The sequence below is a fragment of the Neofelis nebulosa genome, chromosome 12, assembly GCF_028018385.1.
Source record: "Neofelis nebulosa isolate mNeoNeb1 chromosome 12, mNeoNeb1.pri, whole genome shotgun sequence".
Classification (NCBI taxonomy): Eukaryota; Metazoa; Chordata; class Mammalia; order Carnivora; family Felidae; genus Neofelis; species Neofelis nebulosa.
The window spans coordinates 75,773,857-75,791,550 of record NC_080793.1 but is presented as its reverse complement, the minus strand read 5'-3'; positions in this window follow the sequence as shown (position 1 = coordinate 75,791,550).

The window sequence follows — 17,694 nt, the reverse complement described above, 5'->3', positions numbered from 1 at the left end:
ACAGCTGCAAAAGGGGAACTCCTTTTGCTTCCGGCTTTCATGGAACCTGTGGTCTCCAGAGTAAATTGTATTTTATGATAGGAATCCCTTTTTCATATTTCATGTTTTCTGAGATGTCTCTGGAGCAACGTGCTTATCCAGAGTGGAAAGGAAGGTCGTGACTGTACCATTGCTACAGGTCAAGAATGCATATAGGCTTCCTGAGTGACAGGTGTGTAACTACCTTCTTTTATGTGCCATTACTTCCACCCCCTTGACACACACATGCACACACACACACACACACACACACACACACACACACCCCAGGACTTAGATCAAACAAGTCACGGAGGCATAAGATCTATACTGTAGGCTCCCTTTCTAAATATCTGGGCTACAAAATGATTAAAGTTCACATAGGCCAGGAAAGCAAAGACAAATCTCACCCCCTTTATGTGGACTCCTATGTCACTAGAGGGGTGCCTGGGTGGCTCAGTTGGTTAAGCACCAGACTCTTGATTTGGACTCCAGTCTTTATCTCACCATTCACAAGACTGAGCCTTGCCCATCAGGCTGTGCACTGACATGCAGAGCCTGCTTGGGATTCCCTCTCTCCCTCTCTCTGCCCCTTGCTCACTCTTGTGCACACAATCACTCTCAAAGTAAATATATAAACTTAAAAAAAAAAAGCCACTAGACTTTCTGTGAAATTAAAACTTAAAGTTAAGTGACTAATGAAATTAAAGATTGAAATTCAATATGCAGCAATTTTAAATGGCTTCAGAGGAAAATTTTTAATTGTAAGTTTGTATCCTCTAACATACATATATATGAGTTTCAGAGAGATATTAAATACCAAAAAAATCAAATGACAGGAAGCTTCAAGTCTCTGGGGTCCTAGCCAAGGATCCTCTGAAATTTTTGAAAATGTCTCTCAAACTGTACTATCCATCTATCAGATAATCCATTTTGACTGAATTGACATGCTCTTTGATGAAAGGAATTACACCATTTGATACTATCAAAATCCATTTTTTCACCCCTGGATCCCAAGCATCAGGGACAATCCTTGGCACTCAGTAGATATTTGAATGGATGAAATCAATCAATAGGAGGATGTTTCTTCACGCATTGGAAAGAAATCAGAAAGTAAGCCAGTACTCTCTGACAGTGATGAAGCTACGTATGGATGACAAGAAGGAAACAGGAAAAGAAAATTCAAATTTAGACCCCAGATCTATCCAGAAACCTTTACATATGTATCTGGAAAGCATTTGCCAAACAAACATTCATACAACCTAAGTCAAGCAAACAAAATCCATGTAGAAACTCTTGACGTTATTAACCATATTTTAGAAGTAAATAAAATATGCAACTAAACATGTATCATATTCCAAAGCCCCAGTTCATTAAGTTAACATGTATTCATTGCCTGCTATGTGTCAATAAGGAGAGAGTGCAGGAAGTGAGAGATGGTCTTGACCTCAATAGGCCTTAGAGTCTTTGTTTTTTAAATGTTTATTTATTTTTGAGAGAATGGGAGAGAGCAGGGGAGGGGCCAAGAGCAAGGGAGACAGGAGATAGAGAATCCCAAGAAGGCTCCACACTATCAGCACAGAGCCCAACATGGGGCTCCAACCCATGAACCACAAGATCATGACCTGAACCAAAGTCAAGAGTCAGATGTTTAACTGAGTAAGCCACCCAGGCAACCCTAGGCTTAGAGTGTTAAGGCATGAGGCTCTGAACAGCCATAATAAAAGACAAAGTGAAATCGATTTGTATTAAAACCGGAATAGACGTAACAATAATAAAGGCATAAAAAGGCAGAAATAATTCATTCTGGTAGGGGGAACTACAGGAGACTTCATACAAAAGGGGATATTTGGATGCATCTTAAAGAATGAACAGGCTTTCAATAATACGTGTCTACATCACTTGAGTCAGCATTTCCAAATCACCCCCAAACATACAATGAGATGATAAGCCATTCTGAGAATTGAACGGCAATGAGTACATGACTGAAAAGCAAACCACACAGCCCTCAGAGCATAGAATGCCAGAGGGAAATGGGAAGACTGTCACCTTTTCCATGGCATCCTGAGATGGACAGCTGCATCATGTTCCTATTACCTTCCTCCGTAGGGACTGGAAAAGAAAAACAGTCAAAGGCGTACTTCAGTCAAAGGCATAGTTCAGTTTCCGGGAGTGATCCCAGAATAAGAGAATGAAAGGCTGAACTCATGTAAAAGGAGCTCCTGGGGAGGAAGAAGCCTGCATCGCTCCTGTTCCCAGAGTCACTTAGCATGGCTGCTTCATAGCACGCCCTGCACCGCTGTAATTATCTGTTTCTCTACCTCAGCCTCCTCTCCCAGTGCCCTGTCCCTGTCATCTCTCAGTCTCAGCTGCTTTCAGGGCACCCTAAAGAGTGCCCAGCCTGGAAGAGATACTCAGTTAAGTCATGAGTAAACAAAAGAATAGGAGAACCTACGTCAACAACAAACACACTGCAAGACTGCCTGTCCCAGGCAGTGCATTATGCCAGATGCCTGAGGCATACAAAGCCCTTAAAGCCTTAATAATCTGTTTGGGCAGACAGTCCACATGCATAAAAGAATAAACAGCAATGCAAAATGAGAAGCTCTCACTGCTAACCTACAGCAGAGAGAATGGACTGCTAGAGGAGTTCAGAAGAAGGAGCAGTTATTCAACCCAAAAGAGTATGGGTAGACACACGATGATGGTCACCTGAAAGACCGATTAGAAGTCAGCCTGAACCATTGCAGATCCGACAAGAGCTGGGAAAGAGCTGTTCCGGGCAGAGCTTGCTGGCACAGCTGTCTAGCCAAGGAATAAAGTAGCCTTGCTCCTGGGAAGGCTAGCAAGCAGGCCCAGGGAGACTCAGAGACCTGCAAATGGCACCACCTAGAGGGAAATTTTCAAAACAGCAGAAAGAGGATGATTCTTTGTTGAAAGAAAGGGTTTCAGGGCCAACATGTTGAAGATGAAAAACCAGGCATGAAACAGTATCTCCTTCTGAAAGAGAAAATACCCACACTTCAGAGCCACCACACAGATATTCTAGATGAAGCCAAGTACTTCCTTCCATCACCACCCTTATAAATGCTTCCAAGTGATCTCCTCTTAGTACTCAAACATATCCATTCTGTGCTTATCCCAGGTTAGCATCATCAAAGCAAGCGCTGTACCTCACAGTGGAAAGGCCATCAAGTCCCAAGAGACTGGAAGGCTCTGAAAGGCTGGCCAGATGGCAGCTATTCTTAAGCTGGGTACACCAGAGAAGCCGTTTACTAATGTTTGATGAATGAATGAACGAATGACTGAATGCCCCGCTAAGACCAAGAGAGCACACTGGCGGTCTTTGACCTGACCAAGTGTTGCTTTTGACATAATGGTGCCATTGAAAATTTTGAGTTAGCTTCCAGAACTTAAACATCAAGAGATTCATGCAGAAATCTGGATTTCAGTTCCTGGTCAAGAGCCAGCAATCCCAGGCCTCTATTCCCAGATGACAACCATTCCCATCACCTGATTTACTCCCCATTGCCGTATAACCTGGACCAGTTTCTACTCCCCATTTAGTAACAGGCTGTATCCGTGGGCATTCCAGGTGGGCTCCCAAATGCAGTTAGCAGGACGAATATTGGATTTAGAACTTAATTAGGTAGTTGATCTAGGCAATTGGTTTCTTTCCACTCTTGGTTTCTATGCTTCTAAATCAAATAATCATTTATTCTATTACATTTATCTCCTTTGACGATTTCTCGTGTAAGTTTCAGTAAGGGCAGCGATTTTTGTCTGTCCTGCTCACTCCTGAATCCAGCACCCAATGCAGTGCCAGGGCTATTACCAGATGCTTAATAAACATTCATTCAGTGAATGAAAAAGAGATCATCCAATCAAAGAGGCCACATACTGCCCACATGGCAGCCTGCCTCTTTTCTTTATTTTTTTCTTAGTCAGATGGTACCCACCAAAGCTTGGCTCCCTCTGTAAAATGTTCCTTGGCCCTGTGCATCAAAATCTTGCCTCAAGTGAGTTCACCAAGAAAATTAGCCATCGCTCGGATATCAAGAAAGCTGGAGATGGAACACTCTTGTTCAAAACCCAGATGGAAACATGTATTAATTCACTCAAATCAACCTTGTAGGAAAGCTGATATTCCTGACACGAATTCAAGTACTGTGTATGTTATATATTGGAGACCACGACACGATATATAGTCAAAGTTGTTAACTGCTCAGTGTGTGATACATTAATGAAATACGGCACATGTTGATGAAAAATTCACAAGTCATTAAAGTGTCTGTTGTGCTGACTTCTCAGTGATTGAAATGGACCTGATATTAACCTCTTAGTTACTATCCTTGTCAACTTTTCAAGCTGCCATTCTGATTTTATCAAGAGATAAGAAAGCTAACAGCTTTTCAATTTTGAATAGGAATACAAAATATTTCTTCCTGACCACAAAATTAAGATATAAAGGTTATCTTTCTCGGGGCGCCTGGGTGGCGCAGTCGGTTGGGCGTCCGACTTCAGCTCAGGTCACGATCTCGCGGTCCGTGAGTTCGAGCCCCGCGTCGGGCTCTGGGCTGATGGCTCAGAGCCGGGAGCCTGCTTCCCATTCTGTGTCTCCCTCTCTCTCTGCCCCTCCCCCGTTCATGCTCTGTCTCTCTCCGTCTCAAAAATAAATAAACGTTAAAAAAAATTTTTTTAAAGGTTATCTTTCTCGTTTTATTTTTTTTTCCTCTTTCCTTTCCTAACTCTTAAACCAACCCAGATCTATTTGAACTGCAAAAATTTCCAAAGGTCCCTTCCAAATTCTTAAGCCCCAGACTTGGGGTGAGTACTTCGGGCAATATGGAGTAGAGCCTAGAATAAGGGAAGGTGAGTGAGCACAATTTTTTTTTTTTTTTTGCCTTAGATTTTAATATGTCTTGGTACACAAGTGTTAGTGATCCTCCCTTTATTTAAAATTCTGATAAGGGGCACCCGGGTAGCTCAGTCAATTAAGCATCCGACTCTTGGTTTCAGCTCAGGTTATGATTTCACAGTTCATGGGTTCAAGCCCCACATCAGGCTCTGAGCCTGCTTGGGATTCTCTGTCTCCCTCTCTCTCTCTCTGCCCCTCCCCTGCTCACTCTCTCTCAAATAAACAAACCAAAAAAAATTAAATAATAAAATAAAATTCTGATAATTTGCTCATCATGGATTTTTGCATTAATTTTTAAAAATACTGTCTCAAAACATTATTTATCCTGATTACTGAGATTTTTGGTGCTCTCAAATTTTGCAGCCAAGGCAAATGCCTAATTTGTCTTATCCTATCCTGGCCCTGATATGAAGGTGGTACATGCATTGGCAAACACATGGAAAATTCGTCACTCTAGGGAGGGAATGAGCTGTGGAAGATTATCTATTCTTTTTACATCTCAAAAATACACATGATTTCTGCCTGTGGAATGAGAACAAAAGAACTGGGTTGAAAGTCATTGATTGTCCAAACTAAAGCAGCAAAGTTTCCACAGCCTCTTCAAGTACCCATGTACCGGGAAAATCAAACCCCCCAAAATATGAGAAAAATGCAGAAAATATCACATATTCTAGGCTCACTCCCTGGCTTACATTAAATAGTAACAAAGACCTCTAAAAACCCATGTGGCCTAGGGAATTTCATTTATTAAAAAAAAAAAAATTCTTTTTTAACGTTTGTTCATTTTTGAGAGAGTGCAGGCGGGGAGGGGTAGGGAGAGAGATGGAGATAGAACCTGAAACAGGCTCCAGGCTCTGAGCTGTCAACACAGAGCCCCAGGCAGGGCTTGAACCCAGGAACCCAGAGATCATGACTTGAGCCGAAATTGGATGCTTAACCGACTGAGCCACCCAGGTGCCCCTAGGGAATCATTTGTTAAAACTAAAGCTACCAGAAAACTAATCTACAAAAGGGCCAATGTACAGATGTTCTGATTAGGGGAGGGGTGGCACGGAATGCCCACACTTCTGCTTTCCTCTTCCCTCAGGCTATTTTCAAAGACCCTGAGCTGAGTTGTACACATTGTACAGCAAGGTCCTACTTAGACGGTCTATGCATTGATCCAGGGTCTGCAGCTAGGAAGTGCAAAAAGCCGAACCAGCACTTGGGCATTCTCACTCTCAATTTCTTTTTCCGAGGTCCTCCTCCTTTAAACTGAACGAGTCCTGGGGGAAGTTATATTTGGTCTCCAGCTCTCCTGGCCTCAGAATTGGGCCTCATCTTTTTGGAAAAGATCAGTGGTTCACTTACTATTTTACCTATTCCCAGGAAGGCCCGAAACCTACTGATAAGAAATCACAGCACAGTCGTAGGAGTATTTGCATTTTCAACCAGATCAAAGCCCCAGATTAAAGCAGGGTTCTGAGCCCGGACTGCACATTTGAATCACCTGGGGAAGATTACTGGATGCCAGATTCTCACCCCAGGTATTTGGGTTTGATCGGTCTGGGGCGGGGGCCTAGCATGTTTTAGTATTCTTTTATGCCCCCAGGTATTCCAACATGCAGGCAAGATTGCTAACAACTAAACTATAGCAATAAAACTAATTACTCACATGCAGGCCTCAGCCGGTGGAAAAATAATGCAGCCATAATTACCTGCTTCAACTGAGAAACCCATTCCGACCTCACGGGAGCTGAGAGGTACCAGCCTCAGTGCTCATGAGAACCAAGCTGGCCCCTTTCCCCCACTCACTATCCTATTAGACCTGTAGACAGTTTTCATTCATTGCCTTTTTCCCCTCATTATTTTCTTAAATTTGTATCAGTGTTGTCATGGGCGGGGCAGGGTGGGGGTGGGGCGGGGCAGGGAGAATCCTCAAAAAATACAGGAAAACACAGAAGAAAATGAGTATTACCCATAATCCTACCGCACAAAGATAACTCTCATTTACATTTTCTTGTTTGGATTTGAGTCTTTTCTATTCAGATGGACAGACGTGAAATTGTTTACAAATTTAAATTATAGTTCACATACTGGTATTTCTTTATTTTTTAAGTTGTATAGGCATAGAAGGAAATGCCCAAATCGAACAAAATTTACACGAGGCAGTCTCCCTCCTACCTCCGAATCACGTCTCACCTCCCCAGAGGCAACCAGTGTTACTAGCTTTTTTACAGACTTCCAGAGACATCTACATGTGTAGATAAATTATGTCTATCCATCTTTATCTTTCAGTCACAAAACTGGTTGTATACTGTACAATCTGTTCTGTAATTTGCTTTTTCCTACTTATAAGGTATCTCAGAGATGGGCCCATATCCTCCCTTTTTCTTTTTAACATTACAGTTTCTATTGCAGATTCCCCACGATTTTTTACCCAGTCCGTTATTGACGGGTATTTGTTTCCAGTGTTGTGCTAGTTTTATTATAAATATATGCTCTTCCCATGATTTTTTTTTCATTTGGTAGATATTGCAAACATGATATTAGTAGCATCTTGGTGTTCCTTTCTATGAATTTATAATAATCTGTTCAAATAATACTGAATTGTTAGACATTTATATTTTTTCTTAATTCTTTATCATTATGAATAAGGCTGCAGTGAACAATCCTTGTATATAAATCTTTGTGCATATCTCCATATCCCTAGAATAAATTTGACAGAGTCGAATTCTTGGTCCAAAGGACATGCATGCATATTGCATATATATATATATATATATATATATATACACACACACACACACACATATATACATACATATATACATACATATTATACATACATATTATACACATGTATGAAAAATCTCATTCCCTTATCTTTGTAAAACCACAAATACTGATTTAAAAATTATGGAATTGGTTTGGGGTCAAAATACTTGTGATTCTTTTGAACTGTAATCTTTCTTCATTATTAGGAACTACTCTGGGCCTTTAATTATTTCAAAGATTTTACAAACCTAAGCGTCTATCTACAAATCATCATAAATACTCTTTTTACTGAATTATAAGCCACATAGATAGAGCTAAGGTTTTAAAAGTTCAAAGTCATTTCATTTAGGTAGTTCTAATAATGCCATAATTCATGAAAAGTCTGCTCAGAAGCACATCCAAAAGATTCCAGGTTTTCTTTTAACACAAATCCACAGACCCAGAGTTTGGATACATCTAGAGTTTGTTCTGTATGAATTTCCAGAAGTTCATTCTGAGGAAGCTAAACACCCTTTTAACTCTTCACATCGAGGGGTGTAGCTTACCACAAGCAAATGAGAATTCTACTGGCTAAGGCTTCCTTTCATTCCCAGGGAATCCAAGGGAAGAATCCGTTTGTCCAGCTTCATGAGGACTGGCTCCAGTCAGTGACATCTTTCAGGATCAGGAAAAGGATGTTACCAATTACTTGGGGGAAATAGTGCGCTCCTGGGGAAGGTAGGAAGCTCTATTTAATATCGACCTTGTTGAGCCATAGGCTACATGCTACTCTTTTGCTACAGTACTTCCAGGGGAAATCTCCAAATACAGTACAGTTCAACTGATTTTAAAAACCAAGAGCCAGATGAAGTAAGGGTAGAGCAATTTCACAGGAACCCTTTCAAACCATTCATGCTTAGATCTTTTTAAAGTCATCACACACCATGTGTTTTGGACTCTATTTCCAGCCAAGCGATTAATATCTGAAGGTCTGGAATCACTCAAACACACCTCGCTTATGGTTGGGATTTACCTAAAGCACACGCCTTGCAAGATTTTTTAGTTGGGCCTGCCTGGAGAACTCAAGCACGTGGTGCAATGTCAGTGAGATGGCAGATTGCTCAGATGCCTGTTGTTGGCTCTGAAATGCCACCTGAGCCATGTCATTGTCCTCAAGGTATTTATTTCAGTATACGTCTTTCTGTGGGGATGGACGCGAGCCTGCCAAATCCACTGACTACAACTCGAGGACTGCAGATTCTAAGCTTCTTCACAGCAGGGATAGAAAAAGAAAGGTTATCTGAGGATTCCAGAACCGTTCTCTTCTCCTCTCCATAAGGAATACATCACTGCCAGGCTGATCCACGGGGGGATTGGTGCCCTACTTGGAAGGTGGAACGTTGGTAAAATGGCAGGAAAATAACTTGTGTCTCCCCGATGCATCACATTCAAAAGATTTTAATTTTATTTGTTCTCAGGCCACGTTTGTCAACTTTGTGAACCAGACAGGTCTTATGAAGACTGCCGTTGTGTCAGTACGTGACTTACCCTCGCACTCTTTGACCTGACTACGGGGACTACTCGTGGCGTGTCTTAGGACTGGGTTGGCAGGGCACAATGTCAGGGTAACAGGATGAGGGTGGGCAGGAAGAGGAGCAGGTCGTGCTAGTTTGCCTGCTAAGGCCTGACAAGACCGCCTGCATGAGGTTCTATCCCAGGCAGTTCATTATGATACAGCGTCCAAGGATTACAGCTACCTAAGCTCACAGTTCAAATAACTCCATTCATGCATTTTGTCACATTCATTCAATTCCCAGTTTGCGACAGGCAGGACACAGAAAGAAGCAGGAGTCTGTGATGAGAACTGGAGTCAGGATTAGGAAAGTTGGCCATGAGGCAAGAAGATTGGAACCGGACTCTAGTTCCTGGGACAGGCCAGGTTCCCTGGGGAACTGGGTTCAAGAAAGGTTAGCAGAATGAAACGCAGGGTTAGGGACCAAATCTGCTCAAATCAGCACACTGCCTCCAAGGCAGATTCCTCACAGGGTGACCTGATCCTGACCTCCAGAAAGGAGGGCTGATGCTGATCCTCAGAAAGCCGGCTTGGTGGAAAGTCCTGGAAGTCCTGGAAGTCCAGCACGGTCCCATATGCTGTTTGGGGGACGCGGGCAAATGCGGCCTGTGCCTTAACAATTCTTTTCTACTCCTTCCAAGCAGGGTCTGCCTAACCATTTCCAGTCCTGGGTTTAGTTAAAACTGGTTTCCAACAACTTCAGATTTCTTCAAAGTTAATCATTCATAATTTTTTTTGTCTGTTCCTCAAGACTTTTCTGGGTTTAAAAATACAGTAATCCAAATCCAAATGGACATATTATTCCAAAGTTTTAAGCCCAGCAAGTTGTTTTAGAAAATAACCATGAAATTTCAAAATTATTAATATTTCTTCCAAGAGTATATAATACACATCCCCAGGTAAGTATTATTGGAACCTTCCATATTTTGTTCTGCATGGGAATTGTTAGTACTTGGTAATTTTGTTAAATTTTTTTTGTGTATGATAAACAGAGCAAGACCAAAGCAAGAAAGAAACCCGTTAGGAAATCTGAGTCAGGATTAGGAAAGTTGGGTACTCGATTGCAAAGAAAGGACAGAAAATAGTCATCTTTGAAAAGCAGAACCCATACTTTTTCCATATTTTATCACATTATTTTCTTATTAAAAATGAGCATATGCTTATTATAGAAATTTGGGAAATACAAAAAGTATAAAGGAGGAAAATGAAATTATTGTGAAGCCCCGCCTGGTAAATACTTTGCTAGATACCATTTGTCTATTTCCTACGCAAATATAAGCATGAATTTTTAAATATAGTCAGGATTAGGTAACACAGCCCATTTTGAATTTCCGCTCTTTTTACTTAGTAATCTATTATATTCTTCCCCATCCTTACCTACTTTGTAATATGATGTTATCTCATTGTACGGGCATTAAATGATTTCTATTCACTTTTCTCCCACTGGTAGACATTTAGGTATTGACATTTTCTCTTCGCTATTGTAAATAGCACTCTCACCAACAGCCTTGTCTTAAATCTTTATGAGCGTCCCTGAATTGCCATCCCAGTCAGAAATGTAGTGTCTGGGATAGAGGTGATTTTCATGGACAGATTTCAAAACCAGAAAACTACTGAAACGTAGAACAGAGAGAGCCCTTGCTTCATCTCAAACAAACTCCCCAATTCTTACCACCTGCCAGACCCTGCTCTGTTACCCTTCATGTCTCATTCCTCCCACCTGGCCATAATTGATCACATGGTATTTCTTCTGGAAGGAATGCCACCTGGCAGCATAGGGCAGAGGGAGACAAGACCCAGCTCTGGAACCACTGGAGGGCACTGAGGATACATTGCAGAAGCTGTTCTAGCTTAGGACAGACCAAAAGGGCAGAGCTGTGGATCATATACAGCATCCAGGGGACCCAACAGGATCTGTGGCCGTTCTGGGATACAAAAGTTCTATCAAAGGGAAGGAGCCAGTCTTGAGGAATTCAGATAAAGTGCCACTGAAAAATTAGGTAGGTGAGAGTTACACATAAGATATGTCCATGGGGTTAGCTGACACTATAGTTTAGAGGCAAGGGTCTGGTCTGCAAGATCAGGAAGTAGCAGGAGTTAGAGAAGGAAATAGGGAAACAGATCTGAGCCTTGAGGAAGCAGGTCCGGGGCTGGGACCATACCTGCAGAGTCAGAAAAGGTCTAACTTGGGGCTCAAATAAATGAATAAATGATTCAGAGCACAGGTTCCATTTAGGGGAAAGTGTGTCTGTTAAACTGGGCTAGGAAATGCTGCAGTAACAATCCCTAAATCTAAAGGGTTTAAAACAAAATTGCATTTCGTCCTTATGTTACATGTCCATTTTTCATCAGCATGAGGTCTCCTATCCACATTGTCCTCACCCAAGGATCCCAGGTTAATGTGTACCATATAGTTGTGGCCATGGGGAAAAATTACAGGATAGTCCAGCATCAGTCCTCAAATTCTTCCACTCGCCTGGTGGCTCAGGCGGTTAAATGTCCGACTCTTGATCTCGGCTAAGGTCACGATCCCACAGTTTGTGGGTTCAAGCCCCGCGTCGGACTCTGCACTGTGAGCACAGAGTCTGTTTGGGGTTCTCTCTCTCCCTCTCTCTCTCTCTGCCCCTCCCCTGCTCATGCTTTCTCTCTCTCAAAAGTAAATAACCATTTAAATGCTTCTGCTGTCATTTCCTTGGCCAAGGCAAGTCATCACACAGCCACGCGCCTGGAAGCAAGAGTGAACTGGGAATCTTGGTGTGCATTGGCAGTGGCTGTCCCATAACACCACAGCTAAGTCCTAAAGAGGAGACACCATGAAGAGAGGAAAGATTCAAGACACTTAACGATAGCTTCCCTGGAGTCCTAACTTCTCCTTTCTCTGCAACCTAAAGTGGGACTTAGGTTTCAGCAGTCTGGAGCCCTATTCCAACTGACCTTGAGAAGGAGCAGGCGATCCATGGCAGGCACAGATTCTGGGGGATGCTGTGGGTAAGATAACCCCACAACCACTGCCCCTTGAGCTCCTGCAATAGGATGGATCCTAGTATGTCCGGGCTATCGGGGTTGCCAACTTAGTTGTTCAAGTTTATACTTCTAGGTAGTTGGTAGCAAACAGATGCCCCCCAGCAGGGTTGTCAAGATTTAGCTCATCAGGGGGAAAAAAACGAAAGCAACCGTGTGCATTGAGACAGGTAGTGGTAGTAGTAAATGTCAAACAGCAGAGTGACGTGGTAAGTAAGCCATGTTTATTTCAGATACTTTAGGGGACATTTGTTTAAGGTAAGTAAAACTCCACCCCGGCATCCCATTCTGATGAGGATAACAGAATGATGGAGGGGCTTCTTCAACTCTTTACAAACTGTAAGTGGTTCTAGAACACCTGCTGTGCTGTTGGAATTGCTGGATGCAGCTGCAGACCTTCCGCAATTATACCAGCAAGATGACAGGAGAAAGTTGGCGCTCCCTTGCTATTCATTTCAAACATAACTCAAATTTTGGAGGAGCTTATGAAAAATGCTCGGAGAAATGCTAATTTCACATTCAAGTTAACAAGAAAGAAGCTGGTGGGTTTTTTCTTCATAATAAGCTCTTCCAAAGGAAGAGGTTTCTTTTTTAAATTTTTTGATTCTTTTTAATGTGTATTTATTTTTGAGAGAGAGAGAGAGAGAGAGAGAGAGAGGACATGAGGGAGGAGGGGCAGAGAGAGGGAGACACTGAATCTGAAGCTGACTCCAGACTGAGCTGTCAACACAAGATGCAGGGCTCGAACCTGTGAGCCTCAGGATCGTGACCTGAGCCGAAGTCGACATTTAATCGGCTGAGCCACCCAGGCGACCTGAAAGGAAGAGATTTCTAACTTAGATGTAGCTCACCCAAACTGAAGTAGGAAGAGAGGAATAATCAAGCTCACTCTGTGGAAATCATTTATTTATAAATGGATAGCACCATGCAAATTGCATGTCAATGAAAACAGAAAGTGTGAGTTATAGACATTCTCCAGCATGGGATACATTTTTGCTAGTTAACTACAGTCTTCAAGTGACACTTCCTAGTTGATTTGCAAAAGGTCAAGGTTATCAAAATGGGCTTCATAGTCAATACCACGCTTAATTGTTATATGGATTCTAGTGAAGTCCATGACCTGAATAAGCATGTGGTTCAATTTCAGCCTTCAAGGGATCATTTAAATAGCTGTGAGTGTGTGACAATCAAGATCCGTAGAACATCACTTAGATTCCTTACAATGTTTCATTCCCTTTGCAAAATTTAAAAATTCAACGGAAACTACCGTAAATGACTGCCCTTTAAAAAAAGTACACATGTAATAGACAATCTGACATTCAGAGAAAATTTAAAATGTTAAAAACATGTATTCTCACGAAAACTTTTGTGATTAATTTCTTTTAAATCTGTGGGAGCCTCTGAAATAGAAGAGGGGAGAAAAGCCCTCAATGCAATCAATTTCACCAAAAGTAGGAAGTCTTATAATCAACTTCAGTGATTTATCCAGTCTTCATGTGATAAATACCATTCACACTGGAAAAAATAACCCTTCTCATCATTTAAGCAGGCTCACGCAGGGGTTGAAAACGATGATGTAGCCATCTCATAATGACTGCTACAAAACTGAGGACTGTAAAGTCTTGTCCTATGTACAGACATGCCCTTATGCCCAAGTCACTGAGAATGTAATTGTGGCAGAAACTCACATTTTACATGCCTTGGTACTTACATGGCTCAGTGCTTTGGAGAAAAAAAAAAACAGCTTAAAACAAAGAAAATTTTGAAATCCAGGTTTTCTAGCCACCAAATTCACATTTGTACACTTTTGACAGGCTAATGCAATAAGGCTTTCCCTTAAAATATGTTATTATTTAATGGATATGGCCCTTCTTTCTCAGCTTTTCAGCTGAACTGTTAAATTTCTTTCAGTTTTGGCACTTTTTAATTTTGATCTTCAAGTTGCTGAATATAAACCCTCCTTCCATTTTCTCAGCTTGCAAACTGCATTGATGCATTTTGTTTGGTGGAGTTTTATTTTTTTACTTTACACTTTCTGTTCTGCATTTTTAAAGTTTCAAAATGAACCTATGTTACTTTTGAAATTAGAAAAAGAATGTTTTTTTTTTTTTTTTATCTTTCAGAGAGAGGGAGAGGATGCATGTGAGCAGAGGAGGTGCCAAGGGAGAGAATCTCAAGCAGGCTCCACACTCAGCGTGGAGCCTGACACAGGGCTCCATCCCATGACCCTGAGACTACCTGAGCCGAAATCAAGAGTCAGATGCTCAACCGACTGAGCCACCCAGGCACCACCCAAAAATATATATTTAAAAATGCGTTTATTAGATGCACAACATGAATGGACTTTACACTTACAAATGGTTAAAATGGTGGGGCACCTGGGTGGCTCAGTCGGTTAAGCGTCTGACTTCGGCTCAGGTCATGATCTCACAGTTTGTGAGTTCGAGCCCCACGTCAGGCTCTGTGCTGACAGCTCGGAGCCTGGAGCCTGCTTCAGATTCTGTGTCTCCTTCTCTCTCTGCCCCTCCCCCACTTGTGCTCTGTCTCTCTCTGTCTCTCAAAAATAAATAAATGTAAAAAAAAAATGGTTAAAATGGTAAGATTTATGTCATGCATATTTTACCACAACAAAAGGGTGCATTTATTAGAAAATCCAGGTGTCCTTGCATTTACTGATGACTTTTTCTTTTCACAGATCATACTTTTGATGTTGTGTCTAAAAAGCTGGACTTCATTAAACTTAAAAACTTTTCCTCTGAGAAAGACTCTGTTACAAGAATGAAAAAACAAACCGCATTTGGGGAGAAAATATTTGCAAAATGCATATCTGATGAAAGTCTAGTATCCTAAATACATAAAGAACTCTTAAAACTCAACAACCAACAACAACAACAACAACCAGATAACAAAGCTTACAAATGGGCAAGAGATCTGAACAGATACCTCATCAAAGGAGACAGACAGATGGCAAAGAAGCATACAAAGAGATGCTCAACATTATGTCATTAGAGAATTACAGATTTTTTTTAACGTTTTATTCATTTTTGAGACAGGGAGAGACAGAGCATGAACAGGGGAGGGGCAGAGAGAGGGAGACACAGAATCTGAAACAGGCTCCAGGCTCTGAGCTGTCAGCACAGAGCCCGACGCGGGACTCAAACTCACGGACCGCGAGATCATGACCTGAGCCGAAGCCGGCCCCTTAACAGACTGAGCCACCCAGGCGCCCCGAGAATTACAGATTTAAAGAGATACAACCACCTGTCTATTAGAATGGCTAAAACCGAAGACACGGACAGTATCAAATGCTAGCACGGATGTGAGCAACAGAAATTCTCATTCACTTGCTGGTGGGAACGCAAAATGGTACATCCACTTTGGAAGACAGTTTGGCAGTTTCTTACAAAACTAAACATAATCTTCACATACGATCCAACAATTGCACTCCTCGGTATCTGCCCAAAGGAGTTGAAAACTTATACATTCAAAAACCTGCACCCAGATGTTTAGAGCAGCTTTCTTCAAAATCACCAAAACTTGGGAGCAACCAAGAGGTCGTTCAGCAGGTGAATAGGCAAATACACCGTGGTCCCTCCAGACAATGGAAGAAATGAGCTATCACATCACAAAAAGACATGAAGGAAACTGAAACGCATATTGTCAAGTGAAAGAAGCCAATCTGAAAAGGCTACATACTGTCTGATTCCAACTCTGTGACATTCTGGAAAAGACAAAACTCTGGAGACAGTAAAAAGATCAGCGGTTGCCAGGTTTTCAGGGGAGAGAGAAAAGGATGAATACTGAAGCATGAGGGATTTTTAAGGCAGTGAAATAATTCTGTATTATACTGTAATGGTGGAAAAATGTCGCCAGACATTCCTCAAAACTGGTAGAATATGTAACACAAATGAGGAATCTTTATGAAAACTATGGGCTTTAGTTAATAATAATATAACGACAGAGTCTCATAAAAAAAATATTACATTAAAATATTATTTATCTTGAAAAAATACACTTACTAAAGTAAAGGTCACTGTTTGCAGTCACAATTCTGCTTTTAAAATATTCATTTCCATAATTACCTATTGGTTATTTAATATTGTACGGTAATTTATGGTGTCGGACAGCAACCTCTAGACATTTTCAAGCAGATAATTTTCATACTATGTAACACTGATTTGATCACTGATTCAGTAAGAGTCCCAAGACTCCTAGTTTTTCCATTTTGATTAAATAATTTCACTATCTTGAATAAATAATCGATACGCAGTTTGGCAATCTAATTTCTCAAGATTCCAATAGAGTTGCAGTTGAAACGAGGGGCAAAACTCTCACATGCATAAACCTTCAGAGTTCTGTCGTTTCTTTTTTTTTAATGTTTATTTTATTTTTGAGAGAGAGATAGTAGGGGTGGCAGGGCAGAGAGAGAGGGAGACAGAGAATTTGAAGCAGGCTTTGTGCTGAGAGCAGAGAGCCCGACGTGGGGCTCCAACTCACAAACCATGAGATCATAACCTGAGCTGAGGTCAGACACTTAGCTGACTGAGCCACCAGTCCCCCTAAGAGTTCTGTCGTTTCTGATAATAATACAGCATTAAGAAAAATAAGATACCAATAGTATTCATTTAACATAATTGTCTTTCTTATTTTCTGTGAAGACACGCAAAGATACAATTTCTACAACGTGGATGTGTCAGCTTGGAACCATGTTGGGACTTCCGTGCTGGGACTGGGGCTGAGAAAGACTCTTTGACCCAATTACAGAGACAAGTAGTGTGAATACCAGTGTGGCTAATTCAGCCTTGACTCAGATTTGCTCATGCCAAGGAATCTGCTCAGGTGGGTAGAAGACAGTCAAAGGGGCCTCCTGGCACCACCACTATTCAAGGACACATGGGCTCATGAGGCTTCTGAGTTTTAATAGAACATTATCCATCAGATATAAATATGAGATTTAGAGCTACCTTTCAGAGGTGAGTAAGCTGGACAGATCTGGGCACTCTGGGATGATCCCAGCCACATGGCATGGAATCGAGCCTAGGACCTCAGCCCCTCCGAGAACCGGCCGTGGAACCGGATAACCAGAGTAGAAAGCCAGTTCTTCCTGTAGGGCAAATATACTCGTTCAGGGACCCGCCACTGATATGAATGGGACTGTAGTGAATGTGCTGCCGTGGTCCAGAATGACTTCGAAACTGCATGCGGCTCGGCTGTCTGGGCCTTGACAACTCCAAGAAGCCGGGGAGTGACACTAACTTTATATTCACGTATCTCTCTTTGTCATTAAAATACTACTTTAGTCTGGGACACCTGGGTGGCTCAGTAGGTTGGGCGTCTGACTTCGGCTCAGGTCATGATCTCGCGGTCCATGAATTCAGGCCCCGCACCGGGCTCTGTGCTGACAGCTCAGCGCCTGGAACCTGCTTTG